This window comes from Phyllobates terribilis, unplaced genomic scaffold (genome assembly GCF_046119375.1).
Source record: "Phyllobates terribilis strain yellow unplaced genomic scaffold, ASM4611937v1 Scaffold_4__5_contigs__length_816908805, whole genome shotgun sequence".
Classification (NCBI taxonomy): domain Eukaryota; kingdom Metazoa; phylum Chordata; class Amphibia; order Anura; family Dendrobatidae; genus Phyllobates; species Phyllobates terribilis.
Window position 1 is genome coordinate 675,375,147 of NW_027362764.1, and position 10,503 is coordinate 675,385,649.

General features: G+C 46.2%; 1 non-coding gene and 2 pseudogenes across 1 annotated transcript; all 3 read right to left on the bottom strand.

The window, feature by feature from the left end:
* Nucleotides 1–2,528: 2,528 nt before the first annotated feature.
* On the bottom strand, nt 2,529–2,648 carry LOC141267464 (5S ribosomal RNA; annotated as a pseudogene).
* A 605-nt stretch (nt 2,649–3,253) lies between these two features.
* Nucleotides 3,254–3,372, bottom strand: LOC141266392 (5S ribosomal RNA). The gene has a single exon (XR_012320430.1). It is a non-coding gene; the product is annotated as a 5S ribosomal RNA (ribosomal RNA).
* A 944-nt stretch (nt 3,373–4,316) lies between these two features.
* Nucleotides 4,317–4,436, bottom strand: LOC141268588 (5S ribosomal RNA; annotated as a pseudogene).
* Between the last annotated feature and the right edge of the window lie 6,067 nt (nt 4,437–10,503).

The following is a 10,503-nucleotide window of genomic DNA, read 5'->3' on the forward strand; positions in this document are numbered from 1 at the left end:
ATGGTTTGCAGACCAGTCACCATTCTGGTCGCTCTTCTCTGAACTTGCTCCAGTTTGTCTATGTCTTTTTTAAAATGTGGTGCCCAAAACTGTACACAGTATTCCAGATGAGGTCTGACCAAAGAGGAGTAAAGACCGATAATGACTTCACGTGATCTAGACTGTATGCTTCTGTTAATACATCCCAGAATTGTATTTGCCTTTTTTGCTGCTGCATCACACTGTTGACTCATGTTCAGTCTATGATCTATTAGTATACCTAAGTCTTTTTCACATGTACTGTTGCTTAGCTCTATTCCTCCCATTCTGTATATGCTTTTTTCATTTTTATTGCCCAGATGTAGTACTTTGCATTTTTCCCTGTTAAAAACCATTCTGTTGGTTGCTGCCCACTGCTCCAGTTTATTTAGGTCTTTTTGAATCCTCTCTCTCTCTTCTCTAGTATTAGCTATCCCTCTTAGCTTTGTGTCATCAGCAAATTTAATCAGTTTACCCTCAATTCCTTCATCTAAATCATTGATAAAGATGTTGAACAATACAGGTCCCTGGACGGAGCCCTGTGGTACCCCACTTGAGAAATTCATCCAGCTGGATGTGAAGCCATTTACAACCACCCTTTGAGTCCGATCACTAAGCCAGTTATGAATCCACCTAACAGTTGCCTGGTCCATTGCATACTTGGTCATTTTTTCAATAAGGATGGTGTGAGATACTTTGTCAAATGCTTTGCTGAAGTCAAGATATGCTATATCTACAGCATTTCCCTGATCCACCCAGTCAGTGATTCTGTCATAGAAGGAAATTAAGTTAGTCTGACATGACTTGTTAGTTACAAACCCATGCTGACTCTGGTTAATCACTTCATTCTTATCCATGTACTTACATACATGTTGTTTAATAATTTGTTCAAAGATCTTTCCTGGTATAGAAGTCAGACTCACCGGCCTATAGTTCCCTGGGTCCACCTTCTTCCCCTTTTTGAAGATAGGAACAACATTTGCTCTTCTCCAGTCTTCTGGGACTTCTCCTGTTCTCCAAGAATTTTCAAAGATTATGGAGAGTGGTTCTAAAATTTCTTCTACGATCTCCTTCAGTACTCTGGGGTGTAATTCATCTGGACCTGGAGACTTGAACTCATTTATGTTAGCTAAATATTCCCTCACAATCTTTCTGTTTACAGATAACTTGGATTCCTCTATTCCTTTAAAAGGACAGTGAAGATCAGTTGATGTTACATTTTCTTTCTGAGAGAAAACAGATGCAAAATAGGAATTAAAAAGTTCGGCCTTCTCAACATCCTCTCTTACCATTTCTCCATTTTCATCCTGTAAAAATCCTATAGCATCTTTGACTTTTCTTTTACTTTTGACATACCCCCAAAATCCTTTTTTATTGCTTTTGACATCTCTTGCAAGCCTTAATTCATTGTCAGCTTTAGCTAACCTGATACGTGCCCTACAGGATCTGCAGACTGCATTATAATCTTCTTTAGATATGCCTCCCTCTTTCCATTTAATAAACATTTCTTTCTTTCTTTTTAGCATGTGTTTAAGTTCTGTGTTCATCCATCCTGGTTTCCTTAAATGCTTCCCATTCTTCTTACTTTTCGGGATTGTTAACGATTGTGCTTTGAGAATCTCATTTTTAAAAATTTCCCATCCTTCCTGGACATTTTTGTCCTTAAGGACATCCAGCCATTGTATCCTTCCTATTCTCTTTCTGAGTCTCTTAAAATCTGCCTTTCTAAAATCTAACCTTGAAGTTTGAGTCTTCACATGTCTTCCTCCTCTAGTTATCCAAAATTCTATAATAGCATGATCGCTGCCTCCTAGGGTCCCAGCCACCTTTACCTCCTCAACCATTTCCTCCCTGTTTATAAGGATTAGATCCAAAGTAGCAGATCCTCTTGTTTTCTCCCCTACCTTTTGGAAGATAAAGTTGTCAGCAAGAGAGGATAAGGATAACCTTCCTTGCACTGAGGTTAGCTCTTTGTCAGCCGTCTGGCTTGGTTACACAAGCTTCTTTGCAGAGAAACATGTTACTTCTGCTGGCCCTCGCTAGGCGGCCGGCATCCAAAACCTTCCCTGGGCACCTGCTGAAAGCCTGGCCCCTTCACGGCCCCGGGTGCTTTAAACGCCATCATTTCCACACGGCGAGCTGCGGAGTCAATTAGCACTCCTAGCCGTGGCAAGGAGCTCGGTGTCAGGCCTGCGTGAAGGCGACGGGGTAGCGTACTTAGCTGCCAACTGGCTCAGAGGCCTTGGGGCTTCCATCATCTAAGTCAGGGTTCCCCAACTCCAGTCCTCAAGGCCCACCAACAGGTCATGTTTTCAGGATTTCCTTAGTATTACACAGGTGATAATTGCATCACCTGTGCAATACTAAGGAAATCCTGAAAACATGACCTGTTGGTGGGCCTTGAGGACTGGAGTTGGGGAACCCTGATCTAAGTTACTTAAGGTCGGTGTCCGGCAAGGCGCCGTTCCATGCTAGCCGAGCTGGGCATGAGGGCAAAACGTCATCAAAATGGTCTACAGCACCCGGTGTTCCCAGGAGGTCTCCCATCCAAGTACTGTCTGAGCCCAGCCCTGCTTTGCTTCCGAGATCAGACGAGATCGGGCGTATACAAGGTGGTATGGCCAGTAGACGCTGCTCGATCCATCGCCCGGCCAGCCTTTCTCAGGATCGCTTGGTGGCGAGCAATCTGGCCGTGACGGGGCGGGCTCCGAAGGGTCCATGCAAAGGCTGTGCCGTCCCTACAGGTGTGGTTTGTTTAGCAGTGATTCACCCGCCGCATCAGGTGTCTTCAAAAATGTCTCGGCGCAGGGTCTCCTGCAGGCTAAACCCTTCATCGCGGTAATGTGACAGAAAGAGCAAGCTGGACCCGTAACTTGGGGGCGGAGCGAGACGTCCAGGGGTGAATGAAGGAAGAGGGTGAGATGGTTGCCAGTGACTTTGAGCTGCTCTTCAGGGGGGAGGGTCGTGTTGCCTGTAAAGTCTTCTGATTGGGGTTACCGGTAGTTGCCTCCAGCCACGCGGGAGACGCTGGTCCTAGTATTAAAATTAAAGAAGCAACAATGCTGGAGGCCCACGGTGATCAGAAGGATGTTGGTATTTTGCAGAGATGAAATAGCACAAGAGAGAAAGCAAATGAAAAAAAGAAAAGAGAATGAATGTGTGCACTTGTGAAAGGGAATAGAAAAAAGGCAAAGAAGAGAGTGCCCCCTGCTGGTGGAAGGAAGGAAAAAGCAAAAGCCTACAGCACCTGGTATTCCCAGGTGGTCTCCCATCCAAGTACTAACCAGGCCCAGCCCTGCTTAGCTTCTGAGATCAGACGAGATCGGGCATGTTCAGGGTGGTGTGGCCGTAGCCTGAAACAGGCTTCTCACTTGCTGCTTTTCTACTTTGACGTCTGGCTGCCGGCTGCCCTTTCCAGTGCTCAGCAAGACCAGGTCCTTTTGTGCTTTCCCTTCTCTTCAATTTTTTTGCTGGCTTCCTTAAAAGGTCTTGTAGACACAATGCCCCACTCAGAGCCGCTGAGCTCACTGATCGGCTGCAGCGCTGTCGACGGAACGTCAGCTTCACGGCCAATGCCACAGGCCGGGAGCAGAGGCGAGACTCACCGGTAGACCCGGGTAGGGTGAGTAGAGCGCGGTTAGTTGCTTTCTAATAGCCTGCAGCCGGGGATTAACTTTTAATGAAAGGGAACAATCCCTTTGTCTGTCTGCAGCGCGCCACACCTAGGAAGCGCACTCTCACACACAAGCCAGCATACACACGTGCTGGCACGTGACAACACCCCCTATCTGCCCCTACAACCTCTCCGTCACCATGCGTCAGACTCTCCTGCCTTTTTTATGATTTCAGGGCCCTAGCAGGAATCACCCCCCCCCTTCCCCAATTCCTTCCGCACCTTCCTTGCCTTCCTTGCACTGAGGTTAGCTCTTTGTCAGCCGTCTGGCTTGTTTACACAAGCTTCTTTGCAGAGAAACATGTTACTTCTGCTGGCCCTCGCTAGACGGCCGGCATCCAAAACCTTCCCTGGGCACCTGCTGAAAGCCTGGCCCCTTCACGGCCCCTGGTGCTTTTAACGCCATCATTTCCACACGGTGAGCTGCGGAGTCAATAAGCACTCCTAGCCGTGGCAAGGAGCTCGGTGTCAGGCCTGCGTGAAGGGCGGCGGGGTAGCGTACTAAGCTGCCAACTGTCTCAGAGGCCTTGGGGCTTCCATCATGTAAGTTACTTAAGGTCGGTGCCCGGTAAGGCGCCGTTCCATGCTAGCCGAGCTGGGCAGTAGGGCAAAACGTCATCAAAATGGTCTACAGCACCTGGTGTTCCCAGGAGGTATCCCATCCAAGTACTGTCCGAGCCCAGCCCTGCTTTGATTCCGAGATCAGACGAGATCAGGCGTATCCAAGGTGGTATGGCCAGTAGATGCTGCTCGATCCATCGCCCGGCCAACCTTTCTCAGGATCGCTTGGTGGCGAGCAATCTGGCCGTGATGGGGCAGGCTCCGAAGGGTCCATGCAAAGGCTGTGCCGTCGATACAGGTGTGGTTTGTTTAGCAGTGATTCACCCGCCGCATCAGGTGTCTTCAAAAATGTCTCGGCGCAGGGTCTCCTGCAGGCTAAACCCTTCATCGCGGTAATGTGACAGAAAGAGCAAGCTGGACCCGTAACTTGGGGGCGGAGCGAGACGTCCAGGGGTGAATGAAGGAAGAGGGTGAGATGGTTGCCAGTGACTTTGAGCTGCTCTTCAGGGGGGAGGGTCGTGTTGCCTGCAAAGGTCTTCTGCTTGGAGTTACCGGTGGTTGCCTCCAGCCACGCGGGAGACGCTGGTCCTGGTGAAAAGGAGCCTAGTATTAAAAGTAAAGAAGCAACAATGCTGGAGGCCCACGGTGATCAGAAGGATGCTGGTATTTTGCAGAGATGAAATAGCGCAAGAGAGAAAGCAAATGAAAAAAAGAAAAGAGAATGAATGTGAGCACTTGTGAAAGGGAATGGAAAAAAGTCATAGAAGAGAGTGCCCCCTGCTGGTGGAAGGAAGGAAAAAGCAAAAGCCTACAGCACCTGGTATTCCCAGGCGGTCTCTGTTAAATGGTTAATTATGGAAATTCATTTGGAATGTTAATCCATAATCATTTTTCTGAGTTCTATGCCTCAGCCATCGTGTCTAGTTGACATGCGCTATTTGTGTGTGTATTTTTGGTTCACTACCATATGTAGAACAGGTGTCCATACGACTGGCTATAAAAGCCCATGGTACAGAAAGGGGGGGCTCTCTTGCTCTGCCCACCCCACAAGACACAGAATCTTCATGCTGAGAAGCAGATGACATGTAGGCCTGGACACATGCTGGACAAAGACATGATTTACCAGCCAGGATCCAAGGAAAGATGGGTGAATCTCAACAATTAGGCTAATTATGGACAAATGGACATTTACTTTATAACTAATTATTGTATGTACCTGCTGCAATCTGATTCTTTTTAATGGACAATCCAAGAATAAATAGATACATTTTTTTATAAGAATATCGTGATATTGATACTTTGAGAAGTCCTCAGTAGAAAAAAATAATACAGGAAGAGTATTATTTTACAATGGTGAGCCAGCCAGTCCTGTTTTTTTGTTTTTTAAATTAAGTAAGTGAATTTCTTCCGTGAACAAGGGGGGAGTCCTGACGAGCTGAACAGCTGTTGTTCACGTGTCAGTAAATTCACTAGTTTGTCACGAGAAGCAGAAAGGACCTACAGACTGAGGAAAGACAGGAAGCAGAGGTACTAACAAGGAACAGAATCACACAGGAAAAGAATCAGACAAACTGAAGACAGGACGTGCTGATAAAGAGAAGCCAAGGAATCTTAAGGTAAGCAAAATATGGATATAATTTCTTCTTTTGCTAAACAAAGTAATATTACTTTCAAAGTTAATGTATGAGATGACATAGAAGTTTTGTGGCTCAGTTTATACAAAGAATGTGAATTGCAGAATTTACAGTTAACTTCTAAATTGGTAAATAGAGACAAACAGAAATTGAGAAATATTCTACATTTGGTAGATTTTTTTCATAGTCTTGTGTTAGAGATTTCTAAGCAGGAAAATAGTGTAGAAGTGTCAGACGGTGATACTGATTCTGACTGTAATGTGGAAAATGAACAAGAAGTAAGACACGTGTCTGTAACTGAAGGTGACCTTGGGTCTGACCAAGAGACGGACATACAGAAACCTGACATGGGAGGAGACATGACTGACATATGAGAAACCGACATACTGGGTGATGTGGGAGGAGACTTGAGTGACGTAGGAGGAACGGACGTACAAGAGCCACTAAAAATATCAGAGAATTCTGGAATTACCCAGGCTCAACTCCAAATTAAAATGAGGAAAAATTTGCTGAAATTATACAAAATCATGCCAAAATATGATGTCAAAATTAGAGATGAGCGTTGTTCTACTCGAACTGTTCGCCAATCTCAAATTCGAGCTGTTTTGGGCGGTGTTCGAGCCGTTCGGCGAACACGAACAATTTGAGAAAAATTCGGCTGTTCGAGGTTATGTTCGATAACTGTTCGTGCACCAAAATCATAACTGGATTTTTTCTCAGTAATGATGAAAATTAATGTTAATACGCAGTTTGAGTGTACAGCGGGGTGGGGGGAGGGACAGGGGATGGATCTCTGCAGGAACAATGAAGATCTCCATTTTTTTTTCTCTTTCCCGCATGTGCAGTGGGGAGGTGCAATCTGTCACCCTATCAGCAGCGCACACACGGAGCGAAGTGCTTTTTTTCACACAAGCAAGGGCATGTGTCATTGGCAGTGTATGTCACATGTCCTTGCCCTATAAGACCAAGCCATTTTCCCCATCGCCACCATTTTCTCACTGCTGCAGCTGCGTGTTAGACGGCACCGCTGTTGCTGTGTGCGCTATACCTTGTTAATTTCAAGCCAATTTTCGCACAAATATACAGATAGCTTGGGAGTAGGGAATAGTTGTGATTGCAGTCCTTTTAAGGACTAGGTTACAGCATTTCCTACGACTTTTATCAGGGAGGTCTGTGCTCTTAAATAGATAGGTTGTGGGAGTAAAGACTAATTGTAATTGGAGTCCTTTTCAGGACTAGGTTACATCAGTTCCTATCAGTTTTTGCCAGGCAGGTCTGTGCCAGTGCTGTGCAAGTTTTTTTCACAGCATTTGGCTGAATCTAGCAAAGCTAATCCTTTTTGGCCTATTGCAGAGTGTGTTAGTCAGTGGAGTAGCCTATCTGTGTTGCAAGATATACCACCTGTGTATAGAATACCAATATTTTTACTGCACCTAGTGAAGTAAAATCTTTTGGGCATAGCATCAGTCTATTAGTCCATCTATACTGACCTCCATCAGGTTGCAAATTAAAACTAATTTTTATCTGCATCTACAGTACCTCTGAAAAAATATTTGGGCTTCTAGCTGTGTGTGGGACTTGTTGTATTAGTCCATCTATACTGACCTCCATCAGGTTGCAAACTGAATATTTTTTTTTCTGCATCTACCTCTGAAAAAATATTGGGCTTCTAGCTGTGTGTGGGACTTGTTGTATTAGTCCATCTATACTGACCTCCATCAGGTTGCAAACTGAATATATTTTTTTCTGCATCTACCTCTGAAAAAATATTGGGCTTCTAGCTGTGTGTGGGTCTTGTTCTATTAATCCATCTATACTGACCTCCATCAGGTTGCAAACTGAATATAATTTTTTTCTGCATCTAGCTCTGAAAAAATATTTGGCCTTCTAGTAGTGTGTCGGACTTTCTCTATTAGTCCATCTATACTGACCTCCATCAGGTTGCAAATTAAAACTAATTTTTATCTGCATCTACCGTACCTCTGAAAAAATATTTGGGCTTCTAGCTGTGCGTGGGACTTGTTGTATTAGTCCATCTATACTGACCTCCATCAGGTTGCAAACTGAATATATTTTTTTCTGCATCTACCTCTGAAAAAATATTGGGCTTCTAGCTGTGTGTGGGACTTGTTGTATTAGTCCATCTATACTGACCTCCATCAGGTTGCAAACTGAATATATTTTTTTCTGCATCTACCTCTGAAAAAATATTGGGCTTCTAGCTGTGTGTGGGTCTTGTTCTATTAATCCATCTATACTGACCTCCATCAGGTTGCAAATTCAAAATAATTTTTTTCTGCATCTAACCCAGCCAATAGTTTTGGCCTAATACCACAGTTTGGCCACTCAGCTCTGCTCGGTTACCATCCATTGTTTTTTGTGCAAACAACTCCAGAGTTGTGAATTAGTTAACCACCAAAATGAGTGGAAAAAGGCCTGCTGCTGGTGGAAAGGGGAATAGGCGTGTTGGGAAGGGGAAAAAAAGGTTGTGTCCGTGGGGTAGGTGTTAAAGCAACAGTAACATCTGCAGAAGAAAAACCATCTTCCAGCCAAACTAAAATGTCTACTTCTTTTAGCGGACAATGTGATAAGATCCCTTTCTTACGGCCACGCCAATCGCTACAAATTCCAGATGAGGCACAAAAACAGCAGGTGCTTCAACGGATATCAAGTGCTCCTTTAAGTGGGCTCTCCTCCACATCAACTTCAACATCACAAATACTCCAGTCCTCAAAGGTGTCACCCAAATCGCACTTGCTTCCTCACAGCTCCCAAATCTCCAGCTGCCCATCTGAGTATGAGGTAGAACAGATGGTTGAGTCTGCAGAGCTGTTTACTCATACTATAGCCTGGGAATCAGAGGTCGACTCCAGCGCTTCTGTGAATCCAGACGAGGAAATGATCTGCACTGATGCCCAGAATCTTTATGAGTCGGATCCAGGACCAGACGCAGAAGGTTTTGACCATAATGTAGACCCTCATTCCCAAACTGTAACTCCTGTTGGTGGAGACAATGAGGAAGACGATGATAAGACTCAAATACCTGATTGGAGCGACAACTTTAGTTTTTTGTCAGGGCAGGAACAGGTTGCCTCTGAGGACGACGGGTGTGATAACGCACAGGGTGATGATGATGAGGTCGGAGATCCCACTTACTGTCAACCCACAGTCAGCCAAGAGATGAGGTCAGCAGAGGAGGTGGAGGAAGATGCTAGTGACGACGAGGTCAGGTTGCGCCTTCCTGGACAGAGACGTAGTACTGGAAGCACGTCAACAACTGCATCCTCAAACACAACTCTGCCTCTCACCACAAGTCGTGGTGGCTCTTCAGGTCGCATGGGTGCTAAGCCTTGCATAGCCTGGGCATTTTTTCAGATCGATAAAGATGACCCAACTCGTGTTATCTGTAACATTTGTCAGCAAAAGCTAAGTAGAGGCCAAAAAATACATAGTTTGAGTACTTCATGCATGAACCGGCACATGGACATGAAGCATAAGTTGCAGTGGGAAGCTCAGTGTGCTACAATGCGGCCTAGCCGGCCGGGCCAACCACCGTCTGCCATATCTTGTGCACCCGCGGCCTCTTCATCCTCTGTGACTGGGGGGACAGCAGTCACACCTGTTTTGGGGCGCAGACCTGCCACCTCTTTACCCGCAACAGCCAGCGTGATTGGCAGGTCATCATTTTCTTTGGAGGTGGTAACACCAGCTGGCGTTGAGCGCTGTCCGACATCGATAGCACCACCTTTGGATCAAGGCAACCTAACATGTCTGCCTGCATCTTCCTCACAGACCGGCAGTTTGCCGGGGACACCCTTATCAACCCCTTCTAAGCACAATAGCCAGCCCTCGGTCCCTCAGATGTGGACAAGTAAAAGACCATTTCCTCCTAGCCATGAGAAAGCTAAGAGGTTGAATTTCACCATCTGCAAGCTCTTGGCTACAGAAATGCTGCCTTTCCGCCTGGTGGACACAGAGGATTTTCGAGACCTTATGTCCGTCGCAGTGCCCCAGTACCAGATGCCCAGTCGGCACTACTTCTCAAAGAAAGGTGTGCCTGCGCTCCACCAGCATGTCGCACATAACATCACCGCTTCTTTGAGAAACTCTGTGTGTGACAGGGTGCATTTCACCACAGACACTTGGACGAGTAGCCATGGACAGGGGCGCTACATGTCGCTGACTGGGCACTGGGTAACTATGGTGACAGCAGGACAAGGGGCTGCTGTCCAATTCTTGCCGTCCCCACGAGTTGTGCGTCAATCCTCTTTATGTCAAAGTTCCTCCACTGCTTCTGCCTCCTCAACCTCCTCTCGGTCTTCCACCTGCACCCAAAGCCTGTCTGGTCATGCCACAAGCTTTCTAACTGTGCAGAAGGGATCCTGCACACCTCCTTACTATGCTGGCAGTAGGGCTCAACGTCATCAGGCGGTTTTTACATTGAAATGTCTGGGAAATGTGAGTCACACAGCTGAGGAGTTGTGGTCAGCTCTGGAGAACCAATTTCATGAATGGTTGTCTCCACTGGACCTGAAACCAGGGAAGGCCGTGTGCGACAATGCTGCAAACCTGGGAGTGGCCCTTCGCCGGGGCAATGTCACACACGTGCCTTGTATG